General features: G+C 43.8%; 1 protein-coding gene across 2 annotated transcripts in view; it reads left to right on the forward strand.

The window, feature by feature from the left end:
• The window catches only part of LOC116522295 (mitogen-activated protein kinase kinase kinase 3-like), a 96,633-nt gene that overhangs the window by 14,348 nt on the left and 62,126 nt on the right, over positions 1-20,159 (forward strand). The window contains exon 1 of one of the 2 annotated variants that reach the window (XM_032237132.1): positions 12,268-12,289. The exons of the other annotated variant lie outside the window; for it this stretch is intronic. The gene's annotated coding sequence lies outside the window, so the exon portion shown is untranslated. Of the gene's footprint in view, positions 1-12,267; positions 12,290-20,159 lie in introns of those variants that run through there. 2 annotated transcript variants of the gene reach the window in all.

Below are 20,159 nucleotides of genomic sequence, written 5' to 3' on the forward strand. Positions count from 1 at the left end.
CCAGCTTCGGAGATAATTTTTTTGGCATTTTGGAAAAATGCTGTCCACCAGAAGACTCTGTGTCTTTGTGTTTGAATAGCCACCACGGAGAAGAAAATTGAATACCAGGAAGGAAGGCAGAGTGGCCCAGCTAAGATGATGACCCTTGGCAGCTCTGTCTTACAAAGAATGGTTAAAATATCAGCTACAGGTCAACTCACGACTGTAATTGAGCCTACTTCACACTGCAACTATCATAAATACATGCCAGTTTCCAAGGGATTTTAATCACGTGTCCATGGGTGTGCTGCAATGATTGTGTGAAAAACGGCACTTTTTTCAGTGCCATTGTGTCTTCAAATTGTCACTAAACTAATGGTTGTAAGTCAAGGACTTCTTCTATGATGCTTAAAGAAGAGAAGGGAGGAGGCTGACTTAAAAGCCATTTTCCAATGCCACAATTTAATGTCCAGAGGACAAACTCTGAAAGTTGGAATCTTAGGGAGGTTGATTCAGACTCAAATTGAGAGAAGGAGGGAGGAAGGAAGAAAGAAAGGTAGGAAGGAAGGATAAATAGGAAGGAAGGAAGGAAGGAAGGAAGGAAGGAAGGAAAATAAACAGAAAGGGAGGAAGGAAGGATAAATGGAGGGAGGGAGGCAGAAAGAAAGGAAAGAGACAAAAGAAAAAGGAAAGGAAAGAAGTATAAGGGCGGGAGGGAGGATAAATGGAGGGAGGGAGGCAAAAAGAAAGGAAAGAAAGAAGGAAAGGAAGGAAGAAAGGATAAATGGAGAAAGAAAAGGAAGACAAAGAAAGAAGGAAAGGAAGGAAGGATAAATGGAGGTAGGGAGGGAGGCAGAAAGAAAGGAAAGAGAGACAAAAGAAAAGAAAGAAAAAGGAAAGGAAAGAAGTATAAGGGAGGGGGAGGGGGGATAAATGGAGGGAGGGAGGCAAAAATAAAGGAAAGAAAGAAGGAAAGGAAAGAGGAAAGGATAAATGGAGGGAGAAAGAAAAGAAATGAAAGAAAGAAGGAAAGGAAGGAAGGATAAATGGAGGGAGAAAGAAAAGAGACAAAGAAAGAAGGAAGGATAAAGGGAGGGAGGGAGGCAGAAAGAAAGGAAAGAGAGACAAAAGAAAAGAAAGAAAAAGGAAAGGAAAGAAGTATAAGTGAGGGAGGAAGGATAAATGGAGGGAGGGAGAAAGAAAAGAAAGGAAAGAAAGAAGGAAAGGAAGGATAAATGGAGGGAGGGAGGCAGAAAGAAAGGAAAGGACGGAAGGAAAAAAGGGTAAACAGAAAGGGAGGAAGGAATGATAAACGGAGGGAGGGAAGAAGACAAAAACAAGAAAAGAAAGAAAGAAGGAATCCCTGGAGATACTCAAATAAAAGTCTGGCGTGATCTTTTGCTGGGAAGTGCCAGCTAAAGGAAGTCCCCATTACTCAAGGGGTGTGATGATGCCAAAGCAGCTTCCAAGACTTCGGATCCTTTTTGCAATTCCTTTGGAGATGCATGTCATTTTTAAAAGGAGCAACACTATTGCCTCACATGACCCCATTCTCACAAATAAACAAGCAAATCGCATTTTAACCAAGAAGAAAGAGATCCGCAGTGAAACCAGTTTTGCCCCTGTATCGGGCTGCTAATTGTTTAACATGTCTTCGGGCCTGAGAAATACTATTTCTTGACATAACTATCAGCATATATTGGTATATGATAATAAAACTTCTGATTTGTCTCTTACTTGTTTGTTCTTGTCACTCGCAATGGGGTTGCTCAAGGAGAGAGGGAAGGCAGCTTGTATCTCTGTGGGTGGAAATGGAAAAAATGAGGCCATCTCGAACTGAGTCCAAGCAGAGTTAATTTGCAGATTAATACAGAAAGCCACCTTGGTTGCAAAGCCTTTGGGTCATATCAACCTAAAGCAGGGGTGAAATCCTGCAGGTTATGGAGAACCGGTAGCGGAAATTTTGTAGTTTGGAGAACTGGCAAATGCCACCTCTGGTTGGCTCCTCTCCATTCCCCTGGAGTGAGGAGGGAATGGGGCTTTTGCAGTATCCTTCCCCTGGAGTTGGGTGGGAATGGGGATTTTGCAGTATCCTTCCCCCTGAAGTGGAGAGATAATGCGGATTTGCAGAATCCTTCCACCGGAGTTGGGTGGGAATGGAGATTTTGCAGTATCCTTCCCCTGGAGTGGGGAGGGAATGGAGATTTTGCAATATCCTTCCCCTGGAGCGGCGTGTGAATGGGGATTTTGCAGTATCCTTCCCCTGTAATAGGGAGGGAATAGATATTTTACAGTATCCTTGTCGTGAAGTGGAGAGGGAATGGAGATTTTGCAGTATCCTTCCCCTGGAGTGGGGAGGGAATGGAGATTTTACAGTATCCTTCCTCTGGAGTGGGAGGGAATGGAGATTTTACAGTATCCTTCCTCTGGAGTGGGGAGGGAATAGGGATTTTGCAGTATCCTTTTCCTTAGAGTAGGGAGGGAATGGAGATTTTACAGTATCCTTCCCCATGAGAAGAATGGGAATGGGGATTTTGCAGTATCCTTGCCCTGCCATGTCCATCAAACCATGCTCACCACGCCATGCTCACAGAACATGTAGTAAAAAAATTGAATTTCACCACTGACCTAAAGGAAGAACAAAACACACCATTAGGGGTGAGTTTTTACAAGAATGGGATTGCAATATTCCCTGCTAAATGGGCATACAGTTCTATGCTTATTATTTGATTCTTTCTTCGCATTTTTGTGCCATGCAGTAATGAAACTGAGAGCAGTTTTGCCAATAGAATAATGAGTGGTGGCTCCAATTGATTTATTTATTAAGTTTCTATGCTCCCCGATATCTTTTCAACAATTCATTTAGGGATTGTTTAAAGTTACCACAGCACTGAAAAAAGGCAGTTGTGGCCTTTTTCCCCACACTTACGACCTTTGCAATGGTCATGTGATGAAAATTCAGATGCTTCGCCATTGGTTCATATTTTTGACGGTTGCAGTGTCCTGGAGTCGTGATCCCCCTTTTGCGACCTTCTGACAAGCAAAAATCAACGGGAAACTCAGAGTCACCATGTGATGAATTTATCTGCCGCGATGATTCACTTAACGACTGTGGCAAGAAAGGTCCTAAAATGGGGCAAAATTAACAAATGCTTCAGTTAACAATATGCATTTTGGGCTCAACTGTCATAAACCCGAGGACTACCTGCATAGTGACTCTGGGTGGCAGCAATACATTTAAGTCAATGTTTATCAAACTTGGCAACTTTAAATAAGTGGATTTTAGCTCCCAGAATTCCCCAATCAGCATGCTGGGGGTTGAAGTCTACATATTTTAATGTTGCTAAATTTCAAAAACACTGGTAGGTAAATGCCAAATAGTGGTGAGGTCAAAATATCAAGGCTGGAGAATCTCCAGGACAGCAGTCAAAACTCTAGAATACTGCTAAGATGATTAGATATTTCTTGATATTTGGTGGATGTGAAAGTGCCTGTGACGACTTTAACTTATGGAGGAACTTCTCATGCATAATTTTTAGTAGATATCTGGGAAGTGAAAGTCTTCTGGTTTAGAAAGGTCGTTCTTAACAGCATGCACAAGGAATAAAGTCTGTTTTCTTATTCTTTCTTTCCCTTCCTTCCTTCCTTTCTCTTTATTACTTTCTCTTTTCTCTCTTTCTTTTTCTTTCTTTTTCTTTCCCCCCTCCCTTCCTTTTTTCCTTCCTTCCTTCCCTTCCTCTCTCTTTTTATGTTTATCATTCCTTCCTCCTTTCTTGTTTATTCTTCCTCCCTTCCCTCCCTCCTTCCTTTTTCCTTATTTCTTTTCTCTCTTTCATTTCTTTCTTTTTCTTTCCCCCTCCCTTCCTTTTTGCCTTCCTTCTTTCCCTTCCTCTCTCTTTTTATGTTTATCATTCCTTCCTCCCTTCTTGTTTATTCTTCCTCCCTTCCCTCCCTCCTTCCTTTTTACTTATTTCTTTTCTCTTTCATTTCTTTCTGTTACTTTCTTTCTCTCCCTTCCGTTTAGCCTTCCTTCCTTCCCTTCCTCCCTCTTTTTATGTTTATCATTCATCCATCCCTTGTTTATTCTTCTTTCCCTCCCTTTTCTTTATTTCTTTTTCTTTCCCTCCCTCGCTTCCATTTTGCTGTCCTTCCTTCCCTTCCACCCTATTTTTTTATGTTTATCATTCCTTCCCCCCCTGTTTATTCTTCCTTCCCTCCCTCCTTCTTTCTCTTTATTTCTTTTTCTTTTCCCTTTCAAGGTGGCGCAGTGGTTAAATGCAGCACTGCAGGCTACTGCTAGATCAGCAGGTCAGCGGTTCAAATCTCACCGGCTCAGGGTTGACTCAGCCTTCCATCCTTCCGAGGTGGGTAAAATGAGGACCCAGATTGTTGGGGGCAATATGCTGACTCTCTGTAAACCGCTTAGAGAGGCCTGAAAGGCCTATGAAGCGGTATATAAGTCTACTGCTATTGCTATTGCTATATTCTTCCTTCATTTCTGACTTACCATTATAATTTTTGTATATCTCTGATTCCATCCTGCACTTCCAACTTCGTTTGTTTTATGTGGTCATTTTTATGTCACTTCCTGACACCCCCTCCCCATCCTCCTCAAGATAGTAGGTACTGATACTTGGAAGTTCAGAGCCTGAAATTAATCTTCTGAAAGGCCCCAGGATGTCACTAAACAATGTGGACTAGCAACTTTATCTAGTTGAACTTTTCTGACTTTTGTGGATATTTTAAGTGTGTGTAATGCATTTCACAGACAACTTTCCCCAATAATTCTTAGTTTCACCCCCACCTCCCAATAGCTCAAGAAGATCTTTTAAAAATCTGGCCGTCTTACTCCCTAATTTATTTTTACGGATTTATTTATGATTAAACACATACCTTGCTTTTTACTGAGAGCAGCATTCAAAGGGACATGCAAATTGCACCCTACCATGTGCATGCAACCGCCCCCCCCCAGCACTCCCCCCCTTCATGCATGACCCATCTGCACACGTGCATATGTGCATGACCCCTGCATGTGCGCCCCCCACATGAGTGCACTTCTCCCGCATGTGCTCTGCTCCCCGCACATATGCGGCAGAGACCTAAAAACTAGCTGGCTGGGGTGGGGGAGGCACGCACGCATGCGTGAAGCTGAACTTGGCGATAGCTCGCGTGCATCTGTCATAGGTTCTGTATCACAGGCCTATGCTCTTGCCCCATAAACACATTTTGATTGATTAAATTATAATTTCCTCCTCTTCCTCACTCATATCATTGGCACCGTCAGTATTTATTTGTTTGTTTATTTTAGGGGATTTATATTGCCGCCTATCCGCCCTTGGCGACTCAAGGCAGCTGATAGAATTTGAAACCACTCTGAAAAACAATAAAACTAATAAAAGAATCAGATAAATTAATATAATAAAATCACTCCCCACTTTCCCCCCACCCACAGCGACAGCAGGTCACAGGAGCCACTTAGTGGGCTCCATCCCACTCTGGGTTCCCCAGGCCCACGGGCAGAATCAGGTCTTCAGCGCCTTCCGGAAGAGCGTAAGAGGGGGGCTGTTCTAATCTCTTGGCGGATGGCATTCCAGAGAGAGAGGAAGCCACCACGGAGAAGGCCCTTCTTCTGGGTCCCACCGGATGTATCTCCCTCAGGTATGGGACCCGCAGCATTCCCATCCTCCTCTCCCGCTCTGATGGGTCGGGTAGATTTAACCGGCAAGTGGAGATCTCTCAGATAACGTGGTCCCAAGCCATGAAGGGCTTTAAAGGGGACAACCAGCACATTGAATTTGCACCCGGAAGCAAATCGGCAGCCGATGCAGCTCCCACAGGAGACATGATACATGGGCACATCGAGGCCTGCATAAAACCGTACGGGCCGCAGCATTTTGCACCAACTGGAGTTTCCGAACGCTCTACAAGGGTAGCCCCATGTAGAGCAGGTTGCAATAGTCAAGATGGGAGGTGATTAGGGCACAAGTGACGATAGGTAGGGATTGTCCATCAGGAAAGGGCATAACTGACACTCAACCCACAGTTGCGCCAAGTCTAATTATTCACCTAATTATTAGTGATTTATTTCAACCTCACTGTCAAAGGATATGTAACCGTGCTTGTGGCAAGAAGTCGTAAAATCAGGTATGACTCACTTAACAACTGCCTTGCTTCGCAAACAATGCAAAAACAGGCAAAACTGTAAATTCTGGTCCCACTTGTGTGTGTGTGTTTGTGTGTATGTGTCCCCTGGTAAGAGATAAAACATTTGCAAGCTAGAAATTCTGAAATTTGCAGACCAAGATCAATTCTAGCAGCAGATCAATTCACAGACACTGTTTCTAGCTCCTAAGGTGGCAACAAAATTATAGGTAGTGTTTGACAGTTCATTTAGTGACCGTTCAAAGTTACAACAGCACTGAAAAAAGGGCCATTTTTCATGATTGTTGCAGCATCCCCATGATCAAAATTCAGACGCTTAGCAGTTGACTCATATTTATGACGGTTGCAATGTCCTGGGGTCATGTCAATTGCAATCAATTGCAACCTATTGCAGTCTAATAAGCAAAGGCAATGGGGAAGTCCGATTCACTTAACAACCACGTTACTAACTTAACAAACTGCAGCGATTCACTTAACAGCCGTGGCAAGGAAGGTGGTAAAATGGGGCAAAACTCACTTAACGAATGTCTCATTTGACAACAAAAATTTTGGGCTCAATTGTTGTCGTAGCCACATAGAGAATAGCCATCTTTTGAGTTTTCTCATTGTGAGAACGTATGAATGATGTCTTATGTACAAAAAAAGAAAATGTAAGATCGAATAGCATCTTTGGGCCTTTTAAAATCCAAGTGGGATGCTTAATCAGAACTTGGTGTTTTCATTTTACACTTTAAAGAGAGTTTGCATTTTTCTCTGTACTTTTTTTAAAAACTTACCGTATTTCTCCATAGTGAGGGGGAGGAGTGAGGTGGATTGGGCTGAGAGGGAGAGAATAGGCCAGTGTTTCTCAACCTTGGCAACTTGAAGATGTCCGGACTTCAACTCCCAGAATTCCCCAGCCAGCAAATGCTGGCTGGGGAATTCTGGGAGTTGAAGTCCGGACATCTTCAAGTTGCCAAGGTTGAGAAACACTGGAATAGGCCAAAGACACCCAGCTGGATTTCATGCCTAAAGGGGGACTAGAACTCACTGTTCTCCTGGTGATTGGCTCACAGTCACCCAGCCACTTTAGGGGTGAGTCCATTCTGTTAATCATCCTTTTAAAAGATGCGTGCTTATGCCGGCTATTTTTATTTTGGGGAAAGAGCAGCTGAGGAGCCCTCATCTAAAATGTGTTAAAAATCTAGATTGGAACTGACTTTAACTTTCCCACTGAATTTTGGTGCAAAAGTAATCCTCGACTTATGACTGTAATTGAACCTGGCTATTATGGTCGTAAGTTGTGACGGTCCTAAAGCGGGTCATCACGTGACTGACCAAAAACTTTCCCCCCCCCAATGGTCATTAAGTGAATGTTGTATTTGTAATGCCAAACCCCGTTGTTCAATATGGATTTGCTTTTGGCAGAAACAGAGAGTGAATGTTGCTTTCCCCCCCAAAACAATTGTAAATTGTAGTTATATGATTGCAAATGGTCGTAGATGTGGGTCAGATTTCAGGCGAACAAAATGCAGCCACGTGACCCTGGGGAGGCATCATTGGAATTTCAGAACTGGGTCATACGTACCTTTTGGGGGTGCAACGTAACTTTGAACAAACACTAAAGTTGTGGACAAACAATCCCTTAGTAACAAATGCTTCTTCCTCTCGATTGGGAGTCAGAAAATTGTGTTACCTGTGGCTTAGCTCAATACTAAAAGAGTTGGAAGAGACCTTGGAGGTCTTCTAGTCCAACCCCCTGCCTATTTGTCTACTATTTCAGACAAATAGTTGTCCAACATCTTCTTAAAAACCTTCCAGTGTTGGAGCATTCACAACTTCTGGAGGCAACTTCTGTTCCACTGATTAATTGTTCTAACTATCAGGACATTTCTCCGCAGTTCTAAGTTGCTTCTCTCCTTGATATGTTTCCACCCATAGCTTCTTTTTCTGTATTCAGGTGCTTTGGAGCAGCCGTCCCCAATTGGTGGTCCATGGATCACTGATGGTTCGTGAGAAAATTTTGGTGTTCCGCAGGAAAATTATTTCCATTTTTTATATTGCACTAAATCAGGAGTCCTCAAACTACGGCCCCCCTGGGCTGGATACGTGCAATGAACGCTTGTGTTGCTGCAGAGAGTCTCCCCCTTCGGGGTCTTTGTGGATTGGAGGGGGTCAAAAATTCTAACTTGGGATCTGCTTCAGCCTCCTGGTGGGGGGCTTTGGGTTAAGCCTGGAGGGATGCGCCGCTGGTGGCAAAGAGCCGGAGGGCCTCGTTCCAGTGGGCCTGCATCATGGCCTGGAACTGGCTGACCATCTCAGCCCACGGAGCCTCCAGGCACCAGTACCTGGCCTTGCACTCCCGCAGGTCTTCCCTCTGCTTGGAGAGCCTAAGCTCATAGTCCTCGGTGAGATCCTTCTGCTGAGCCTCCTTGGTCAGATACAAATTGAACTGAGCTGTTTTGCCAACTCTTTCTCATTAGCTGCTTAGCTCCAACAACTGCTTCCTTTTGGGGCCCTGAGGAGCCCAGGTAGGCAGGTGAGGAGTAGCAAGTAGAGGCTGACAAGGCGCCCCTCGACGTGAGTGACATCGAGTTGGCCACGCCCACCCAGACACATGACCAACTTGCCACGCCCTCCTAGGCAGGCATTAGGCAGATCACATTAGTGGTCTGCGGGATTTAAAATGATGAATTTAGTGGTCCCTGCTGTCCGAAAGGTTGGTCACCCCTGCTTTGGAGAACAGGTTGCCTTCCCTCCTTCTTTGTGGCCTGAATCAGGATGGGGAGACAGGAAGAAGTGCTAATTCTGAGGGGATGTGACAAAACGGGCAATGCCCTTATGCGGTTTTGCAAAATGGGGAGATGAATTCTGAGACAGAGATACAGAGGGAGTGTCTGAGAAAGAGAGAAATAGAAAAAGAGAGAGAGAGGCAAAGAGAGAGAGAAATAGAAAAAGAGAGCGAGAGGAAGTCAGAGAAAGAGAGAAAGAGAAAAAGAGAGCGAGAGAGAGGCAGAGAAAGAGAAAAAGAGAGCGAGAGAGAGGCAGAGAAAGAGAAAAAGAGAGCAAGAGAGAGACAGAGAAAGAGAGAAAGAGAAAAAGAGCGAGAGAGGCAGAGAAAGAGAGAAAGAGAAAAAGAGAGCGAGAGAGAGGCAGAGAAAAAGATAAAGAGAAAAAGACAGCGAGAGAGAGAGGCAGAGAAAGAGAAAAAAGAGAGCGAGAGAGAGCAGAGAAAAAAGAAAGAGAAGAGAGCGAGGAGAGAGGCAGAGAAAGAGATAAGAGAAAAAGAGAGCGAGAGAGAGGCAGAGAAAGAGAGAAAGAGAGACAAGAGAAAAAGAGTGAGAGAGAGAGGCAGATAAAGAGAGAAAGAGAAACAAGAGAGCGAGAGAGAGGCAGAGAACGAGAGAAAGAGAAAAAGTAGTGAGAGAGTCAGAGAAAGAGAGAAATAGAAAAAGAGCGAGAGAGAGGCAGAGAAAGAGAGAAAAGATAAAAAGAGCGAGAGAGAGAGAGAAAGAGATAAAGAAGAAAACGAGAGCGAAGAGAGGCAGAGAAAAAGATAAAGAGAAAAAGACAGCGAGAGAGAGAGGCAGAGAAAGAGAAAAAGAGAGCGAGAGAGAGGCAGAGAAAGAAAGAAAGAGAAAGAGAGCGAGAGAGAGGCAGAGAAAAAGAGAAAAAGAGAGCGAGAGAGAGGCAGAGAAAGAGAGAAAGAGAAAAAGAGTGAGAGAGAGAGGCAGAGAAAGAGAGAAAGAGAAAAAGAGAAAAAGAGAGCGAGAGAGAGGCAGAGAAAGAGAGAAAGAGAAAAAGAGTGAGAGAGGCAGAGAAAGAGAGAAAGAGAAAAAGAGCGAGAGAGAGGCAGAGAAAGAGAGAAAGAGAAAAAGAGCGAGAGAGAGAGAGAAAGAGATAAAGAGAAAACGAGAGCGAGAGAGAGAGAGAAAGAGAAAAAGAGAGCGAGAGAGAGGCAGAGAAAGAGAGAAAGAGAAAAAGAGCGAGAGAGAGAGAGAAAGAGATAAAGAGAAAACGAGAGCGAGAGAGAGGCAGAGAAAAAGATAAAGAGAAAAAGACAGCGAGAGAGAGAGGCAGAGAAAGAGAAAAAGAGAGCGAGAGAGAGGCAGAGAAAGAAAGAAAGAGAAAGAGCAGCGAGAGAGAGGCAGAGAAGAGATAAGAGAAAAGAGAGGCGAGAGAGAGGCAGAGAAAGAGAGAAAGAGAAAAAGAGTGAGAGAGGCAGAGAAAGAGAGAAAGAGAAAAAGTGAGAGAGGCAGAGAAAGAGAGAAAGAGAAAAAGAGCGAGAGAGAGAGAGAAAGAGATAAAGAGAAAACGAGAGCGAGAGAGAGGCAGAGAAAGAAAAGAGAGCGAGAGAGAGGCAGAGAAAGAGAGAGATTGCTTTGCTGGGCCTATGTTTTCCATTTCTAGTAGAGAATGAAGTCAATATTTTTGACACACTGGCTTCCTGCACCTATCTTTTGAACCATTCATGAGAGGCCTAATGAAGACCAGTTTCCATGGAGACATCCTCCCTGTCTCATGACTGGTCACCTTTGAATTGGCTCTTGCTGCAGGCCCATCTTTTGTCATTCATCATGTTTTGTGTCCTCACTTCCTTTCTGGCTCGGAGTTCTAAACCAGGATCCCAAATCTGCTGAATTGATCCTCCCTTCACCGCAATCTGCTTCGTTTCCTACTCTCCCTTTCAAGAGAGCTTACACAGAAATGCTTCTTCCTTTCCCTTTATCCGTTTTCGGGGTGTGCTGGATGCCGGCTTGCTCCACGGGGCCGAATTGCTGGTTCTGCAGTTACCCGGCGACCAAACTCATGTTTGGAGTGACTCATGTGATGCCATCCAGAGACAGGCCAAGAATAGATGAGATCATTGAGCATCTGGTTTCTTTGGGAAACGGCTGGACGAAGGAGGGAATTTCCAAAAAGTTAGGTTGCCTGATGTGTTTAGATTGTTTATTTGGGGCTTATCTCGAAATCCAGCACACCGTGTAGCTTTGTTCGAAAAGAATAAGACAGAATTGGCAAGGGCGGTTTTTATTCTTTTAAGATTTAAGAAAAGGAATTACCTGCTTCCAACTTGGAGAGAATTAGCCAGAGGGTGAAGTTAGAAGGCCAGGAAACCAAGGGAGGAGGATGGGAAGAAAGATGTTGAGACTCTAGAAAGAGGGCAGAGAAGGGCAACAAAGAGGATTAGGGGACTGGAGGCTGAAACATATGAAGAACGGTTGCAGGAACTGGGTATGTCTAGTTCAATGAAAAGAAGGACTAGGGGAGACAGGATAGCAGTCTTCCAATATCTCAGGGGTTGTCCCAAAGAAGAGGGAGTCAAGCTATTCTCCAAGGCACCTGAGGGTAGAACAAGAAGCAATGGGTGGAAACTAATCAAGGAGAGAAGCAACTTAGAACTGAGGAGGAATTTCCCGACAGTGAGAACAATTAATCAGTGGAACAATTTGCCTCCAGAAGTTATAAGTGTTCCACCTCTAAAGGTTTTTAAGTGGGGGATTAGCCAACCATTTGACTGCAATGGTTCTGCTTGAGGAAGGGGTTGAACTAACCTGTATTAACTAACAGGGATGGCTAACCTTTTTCTAAAGGAGTGCCAAAATTGTGCACACGTGTGCTATTGCACGCATGTCTCATGCGCATGTGCGTGTGACATCCCCCCGAGCGGCAGGGAGGGAAGTTTTCACTCTCCCCAGTCTTCGAAGCCTCTTCTGAAACCTCCCTAGCCCCCCTCTGGAAGGTGGAAACGGATCGTTTGCAAACTTCCACATGGCCCGTTGGGGCTGTTTTTACCCTTCCCCAGCCTCCGGAGGCTTTCCTTAGGCCTGGGGAGGGTGAAAATTCAGCCTGAAGGCTGAAAATCAGCTGGTCGGCGCATGCATGCATGCCGGAGATGAGGGTTGCTGTGCCAGCAAATATGGCTCCATATGCCACAGGTTCGCCATCACGAGACTAGAAGAACTCCAAAGTCCCTTCCACCTCTGTTCTCCTGTTACAGTTGACAGCAAGCGATTGGAGCTTCAGGTGCTGACAGCGCGAGAGAAATCCAAGGTGAGCCAAGGTGGCGCAGTGGTTAAATGCAGCACTGCAGGCTACTGCTAGATCAGCAGGTCAGCGGTTCAAATCTCACCGGCTCAGGGTTGACTCAGCCTTCCATCCTTCCGAGGTGGGTAAAATGAGGACCCAGATTGTTGGGGGCAATATGCTGACTCTCTGTAAACCGCTTAGAGAGGCCTGAAAGGCCTATGAAGCGGTATATAAGTCTACTGCTATTGCTATTGCTATTGCTAAATCTGTGAAATCCGTGAAAATACCTCCGTGTGTCTTGCATGGACGCCTTCCACCCACCTGACTTTAAAAAGAATGCTTCACTTTTATCCACACTGGAATAGCACATATCTTAGGCCAACTGAAGGTTTAGAAAACAACATGATATATATTTGCAATTTTTTAAGAATGAAGGATTTTGCAGACATTTTTGCTCCTGGCTTTCTCTGCAACACGAAAAAGATATTCCGCCAAAAAGACCAGTAATTGATAGACAGAAAGGAGAGCCCAGCAAGCATACTAGCACAGGTTTTCCTTGACATACGACCATAATTGGAGGGAAAACAAGGCAAAACAAAACAATGGGCCAGGAATATGGTAGACAGCATGGCTGGCTTGGGGAATTCTGGGAGTTGAAGTCCACACCTTTCAAAGTTGCCAAGATAAAAAAAAAAAATACTGATTTCCAGCATCTGTACAATGGTCTCCAACATCTTCCTATAGGTTCTTAAGGTAAAACAGCCTCTTTAGTAGAACATAGCTTCAAAAGTTTATAGAGACCACAGGGCGAGAATAAATTTGAATTTGTAATTCCGTATTCAAGAGTTCTATTAAAAAAACCCTGCATGCACAGTTAACTTTCATCTCAGAGAAAGCAATTATTATGCAAAAGATGCAAAATGTAGTAAAGAAATTAAAGTAGAAGGTAAGGAAAGAGAAACTAATTCATTTTTTTTTTCAATTTCATTTTTATTTTATACTTTTTAAACCTTTTGACCCTTGCTTTCACCCTGTCTAAACACTTCAAATACAGGTAGCCCTTGACTTACGACCACAATTGGGCCCCAAATTTTCTTTTGTTAAGTGAATTTTGCGCCATTTTATGAACTTCCTTACCTGGTTGTTAAGTGAATTACTACTGCAATTGATAAATTAATAACCAGGTTGTTAAGTGAATCTGGCTTCTCCATTGACTTTGCTTATTACAAGGTCGCAAAGGGTGATCACGTGACCCCGGGAAACTGCAACCGTCATAAATGTGAGTCAGTTGCCGAGTGTGTGAATTTTGACCAAGTGACCATGGGGAATGGCCCAACGTCATAAGTGTGAAAAACTGTCATAAGTCGCTTTCTTCAGTGTTGTTGTAACTTTGGTCAAATGAACTGTTGTAAGTGGAGGACTACCTGTATTTCTTTATGTTCTTTAAACATCTTTGCCTTCCCTAATTCAGGATTTAGTCCACTCCACCTAAGCACAGGGGTTGCCCCAAAGAAGAAGGAGTCAAGCTATTCTCCAAAGCACCTGAGGGTAGAACAAGAAGCAATGGGTGGAAACTAATCAAGGAGAGAAGCAACCTAGAACTAAGGAGGAAATTTCCCGACAGTTAGAACAATTAATCAGTGGAACAGAAGTTCCAGAAATCGTGAATGCTCCAACACTGGAGGTTTTTAAGAAGAGGTTGGACAACATTCATCTGAAGTGGGGTTGGGTTTCCTGCTTGAGCAGGGGGTTGGACTAGAAGATCTCCAAGATCCTTTCCAACTCTTATTCTATTCTACTCTACTCTTCTTTTCCCTTCCCTTCTCTTTCTCTTTTTTTCTTTTCTCTTCTCTTCTCTACTCCTGTTTCTATTCACAAGTTCAATCTACCCCGAGGTGGCTCAGTGGTTAGGGTGCAATACTGCAGGCCACTTCAGCTGACTGTTATCTGCAGTTCAGCGGTTCTAATCTCACTGGCTCAGGGTTGACTCAGCCTTCCATCCTTCCGAGGTGGGTGAAATGAGGACCCGGATTGTTGTTGGGGGTGATATGCTGACTCTGTAAACCGCTTAGAGAGGGCTGAAAGCCCTATGAAGCGGTATATAAGTCTAACTGCTATTGCTATTTCTACTTCCAACCCATTCACCTTCTTTTATATTTATTTTTACATTTGACCCTCATTAATTCTCTTTCTATGATTAAACCATCTCAATGTAATATTTTTTTTGTACGTTATTACCCACATTATTTTCATACCCCACCTTGTTGTTTTTAACACATACCCTTCTTTACTATCACTAGCCCTTTGGCGTAGGCCAGACCTAAGAGCAGAGATGCTACCCTGTCCCAATTTATATTGCAGGTAATCCTTGATTTATGACCACAATAGAGTGGAAAATTCATTATTGTGTTGCGGTGTTTAAACAAGATATCACGTGACCACAATTTGGAATTTCCTGCTGTCTTCCCCATTGTCTTTGCGGTTGGAAGCTGGCTTGGAAGGTCACAGCTAATGATCACACAACTATAAAATTATTATAAATGTGCAATGGCTGCCGAGGGCCTGAATTACAATTTACACAGGGAAGTTGCAAGCGTGAGTCCCTTTTTTCAATTCTGTCGACAGTTCTAATGGCCATTAAGTGAGGACTATCTGCAGGCATAATCAAAAAATTATTTGGAGGTTCCCCCCCCCCCCACCCTTAGGTCAGTGTTTCCCAACCTTGGCAACTTGAAGATGTCCGGACTTCAACTCCCAGAATTCCCCAGCCAGCATTCGCTGGCTGGGGAATTCTGGGAGTTGAAGTCCGGACATCTTCAAGTTGCCAAGGTTGAGAAACACTGCCTTAGGTTATCCACTATTTCTGTCTGCAGCAATCTGACTTCCGCTGTGCTTGTTAAACAAATAATCCATGGTCATTAAGCGGAACATGATGTGACTGTGATGGATTTGCAGCTTCACTTTTACCACAGTCACTACGCGAATCGCCTGCTGGCATTACAGGGTTAAATCATGCAGCCATGATTTGTGATTTAGTGCTGTGTCTTTATTGATTCTGCTTGTCAGAAATGATGCTGACATGACGGTGAGTCACTTCAGTGGCTGAAAATGCCTGTTGGTTTTTGAAAGGTCTAAATATTGATCATATAACTGACTCAAGGTTGACTTCTCCTTCCGTCCTTCCGAGGTCAGTAAAGTGAGGACCCAGATTGTTGGGGGCAGTAGGCTGATCCTGTAAACCGCTTAGAGAGCGCTGTAAAAGCACTGTGAAGTGGTATATAAGTATAAGCGCTATTGCCATTCCTATGTGGCGGTCATAAGTCTGAGAACCAGCCTTAAAGTTACTTCAAATGGCTGCTAAACAGGGACCTCATTAAGCAAGGTCTACCTGGATATAATATCTTCACAGTTTTTTCTTTTCTTTTGCAGCAATAATTTTTTAGCATGTATTTTGGACTTATCCTCAGTCACTTTCACTTCCTTGTTCCATGAGGCACTAATTTTCATACTTCCTATTCCCTTTGAGTCACTTCTGTGGCGCTCCAGAACACAAATGTTTCCGCTTTGTTCTCAGCCACATTCACATATTGTTTTCTTTCATCATTCCTTCTTTGGGGAGAATGAATATTTTTACATATTATATTTAATACTAGCTGGATACCTATACTTCACTATGAAACAATGTGATTGGGCCAGCCCGCAGGCCGGAAGAGCCCCGTGCTTGCCATGCCCATGTAAGGCAGCTGGCAGTTGGAAAAGAGTTCCTTTCAGGTAGGAAGGGAGAGTAGAGCATCTAACTCCTTAGCATCGACGCGTGTTAATATAATATTGTATAAGAAATACTGATGATATGATGGTCATTTTGAAAAATCCTTTCTTAGCGAGCACTAGAAGCCAAGAGGAACATACGTGCTCAATTTCAAGTTTGTAAGCTTTATGGTTCTAGAGATTTTGTGATAAATGAGTGGTATTTGGCTTTTATATACAGTATAAGACGCTTTGGAGTATAAGACACACCAAAATTTTGAAGAGGCAAATTGTTTTAAAAATTTTTTGCACTCTACAGACCTCCCAAAATGACCCATTTTTTGCGAAAAGTGGCCTATTTTTCGTCAAAAAAGAGGGCATGCATAGCCTTTAGGAGGCTTATAGAGTGCTCCTGGGGGACAAAAATGAGTAAAAAAACTGCCCATTTTCGCTCATTTCTGCCCTCCCCAGTCCCCAGGAGCACTCTGGAAGCCTCGTAAAGACTATGCACGGCCATTTTGTTGAAGGGGCGGGGTTTTGGGAGGCCAAAAATGCTGTATTCAGTGTATAAGACGCACCCAGATTTTCAGCCTCTTCTTTGAGGAAAAAAAGGTGCGTCTTATACTCTGAAAAATATGGTATATAGAAGAAGATGTTTTATTATAAATCAGTCAGAACAATGGAACAAATGGGCCCCAGAAATTGTGGATGTTCCAAGATGGGAAGAGTTTTGGTCCAGTCATTTGTCCAAAGGGGTATAGGGTTTTCTGCCTGAGCAGGGGGTTAGACTAGAAGACCTCCAAAGTCCCAACTCTGGTCATTCTGTTATCATAATACTAAACCTGAGGTAAAGCAGGAAGGAAATACAATCGTGGTCGGCCTAGTCTAGCTCAGGGGTGGGGAGGCCTCCAGGTTAGAGGGTTTCCAGGAGTGTCTAGTCTGACTCTTTTCGCCTACGCTGAGTTTTCTCACAGGGATTTCTCTTGCAGGAGCTGACTCAGTCAGAGCTTTCCAAAATTTCCTGTGTTGTTCAGGAGGGGGGGGAGCTGGGAAGGGCATGAGCAGCCGCCGCCTCACATGGAACAAGAATGTGCTGAGATTGTGTGACGGAAGCCCCTCAGAAACATCTCCACATTTAAAGGCTGAGGAAAGGGGAAAAGAGTTGTAAAAAGACGCTCCATCTTAACTGAATATCTAACGCATAGACCAATGTTTCTCACCCTTAGCCATTTTAAAATGTGTGGACTTCAACTCCCAAAATTCCCTAGTCTCCATGCTTTAAGATGTGTGGACTTCAACTCCCAGAGTTCCCCAGTCTCCATGCTTTAAGATGTGTAGATTTCAACTCCCAGAATTCCCCAGTCTCCATGTTTTAAGATGTGTGGACTTTAACTCCCAGAATTCCTCAGTCTCCATGCTTTAAGATGTGTAGATTTCAACTCCCAGAATTCCCCAGTCTCCATGCTTTAAGATGTTTGGACTTCAACTCCCAGAATTCCCCAGCCTCCATGCTTTAAGATGTGTGGACTTCAACTCCCAGAATTCCCCAGTCTCCATGCTTTAAGATGTGTAGATTTCAACTCCCAAAATTCCCCAGCCTCCATGTTTTAAGATGTGTGGACTTCAACTCCCAGAATTCCCCAGTCTCCATGCTTTAAGATGTGTAGATTTCAACTCCCAGAATTCCCCAGTCTCCATGTTTTAAGATGTGTGGACTTTAACTCCCAGAATTCCCCAGTCTCCATGCATTAAGATGTGTGGACTTCAACTCCCAGAATTCCCCAGTCTCCATGCTTTAAGATGTGTAGATTTCAACTCCCAGAATTCCCCAGTCTCCATGTTTTAAGATGTGTAGATTTCAACTCCCAGAATTCCCCAGTCTCCATGTTTTAAGATGTGTGGACTTTAACTCCCAGAATTCCCCAGTCTCCATGCTTTAAGATGTGTAGATTTCAACTCCCAGAATTCCCCAGTCTCCATGTTTTAAGATGTGTGGACTTTAACTCCCAGAATTCCCCAGTCTCCATGCTTTAAGATGTTTGGACTTCAACTCCCAGAATTCCCCAGTCTCCATGTTTTAAGATGTGTAGATTTCAACTCCCAGAATTCCCCAGTCTCCATGTTTTAAGATGTGTGGACTTTAACTCCCAGAATTCCTCAGTCTCCATGCTTTAAGATGTGTAGATTTCAACTCCCAGAATTCCCCAGTCTCCATGCTTTAAGATGTTTGGACTTCAACTCCCAGAATTCCCCAGCCTCCATGCTTTAAGATGTGTGGACTTCAACTCCCAGAATTCCCCAGTCTCCATGCTTTAAGATGTTTGGACTTCAACTCCCAGAATTCCCCAGCCTCCATGTTTTAAAATGTGTGGACTTCAACTCCCAGAATTCCCCAGTCTCCATGCTTTAAGATGTGTAGACTTCAACTCCCAGAATTCCCTAGATAGTTATGACAGTTGAAGTGTCCCAGGGTCACGTGATCCCCTTTTTTCGACCTGACAAGCAAAGTCAATGGGGAAGCCAGATTCACTTTACAACTGTGCTACTAAATTAACAACAGCAGTAATTCACTTAACAACTGTGGCAAGAAAGGTTGTAAAATGGAACAAAACTCACTTTAACAGCTGTCCCTGTTGGCAACAAAAATGTTGGGCTCATGGTCGTAAGTCGAGAACTACCTTCATTGATATGGCTTTTTCAGGCACTTGTCAATCGTCCACCTAGGTAGGGTGGGCAGTGAAATTTAATTAATAAATTAGTTAATTTTTAAAAAAATCTGATGTGAGAATCCTCTGTCGAGGACCCAGAGAAATCAGGAGTTTGAGGCAGTTCGAATGAGTATACAGCTTTATTGCGTTAAAAAAAAGAACACATTCATTCATCCATACACTCATCCATGCAAAACAGACACAAACACACATAGCATCCCACGCTTTGTCTGCCAGGCGTCCTGGAAATTTGTTGAAAGAAATCCTGGTGGAATCATTTTCTAAAATACCATATATTCTTTTCCATGTGACTCTTCATTTTGTTGATGATTCTTCTCCCAATCATTGGGACAGGATGGGTGTTGAGCCGAGAATTTGATAGCTAATTGGGCTGGCATTGGCTGGGAAGAGGGTTTGTTTTAAAATAAATAAATAAATCCCACCATTGTTTTCTTTTTATAAATATCTCAAGACTCTAATACTTCTTCCTCCTCCTCCTTTCTTGACAACAGCCCTCTGAGGCAAGGGAGAAAGAATGACTGACTCAAAGTCACCCAGCCTGTTTTCATGCCTAAGGTGGGGCTAGAACTCACCATCTCCTGGTGATTGGCCCAAAGTCCTCTAACTGACTTTCATGCCTAAGGCAGGACTAGAACTCACCATCTCCTGGTGATTGGCTCAGTTACCCAGCCTATTTTCATGCCCAAGCCGGGACTAGAGCTCCCCATCTCCTGGTGATTGGCCCAAAGTCCTCCAACTGACTTTCATGCCTAAGGCGGGACTAGAACTCACCATCTCCTGGTGATTGGCTCAGTTACCCAGCCTATTTTCATGCCCAAGGCGGGACTAGAGCTCCCTATCTCCTGGTGATTGGCCCAAAGTCCTCCAACTGACTTTCATGCCTAAGGCGGGACTAGAACTCACCATCTCCTGGTGATTGGCTCAGTTACCCAGCCTATTTTCATGCCCAAGGCGGGACTAGAGCTCACCATCTCTTGGTGATTGGCCCCAAGTCACCCTATCGACTTTCATGCCTAAGGCAGGACTAGAACTCACCATCTCCTGGTGATTGGCCCAAAGTCACCCAGCTGGCTTTCATGCCTAAGACGGGACTAGAATTCACCGTCTCCTGGTGATTGGTCCAAAGTCCTCCAACTGGCTTTCAGGTTTGGGATGTTATAAATATATCCTAGGTGCCAAGTGCCCAAATTTGGATTAGGTGATCTTGGAGATATATGACAGTCATAAGTATGAGGACTGGTTGTAAGTCCTTCTTTCAGCACAACTGTGACTTTGAACAGTGGCTGAACAAATTTTTGTAAGTTGAGGACCACTTGTATATTTGCCCCTACCTCTGGTGGAACAAGGAAGACATTTTCTGGGAATGCTGGAGGCAGGATGCTATTTTTTTTTTAATGCTAAATCCAAATTTTGATTAGAATCTCAAAATAGCTTTCAAGTCCATTTGGGCTCCCGATTCATCCGTATCATTTTCTCAGTGCGTTATAAATTGATCCCCAATGGTTTGTTCCAGGATGTTTTTTAACATCTCAC

This window comes from Thamnophis elegans, chromosome Z (genome assembly GCF_009769535.1).
Source record: "Thamnophis elegans isolate rThaEle1 chromosome Z, rThaEle1.pri, whole genome shotgun sequence".
Taxonomy (NCBI): domain Eukaryota; kingdom Metazoa; phylum Chordata; class Lepidosauria; order Squamata; family Colubridae; genus Thamnophis; species Thamnophis elegans.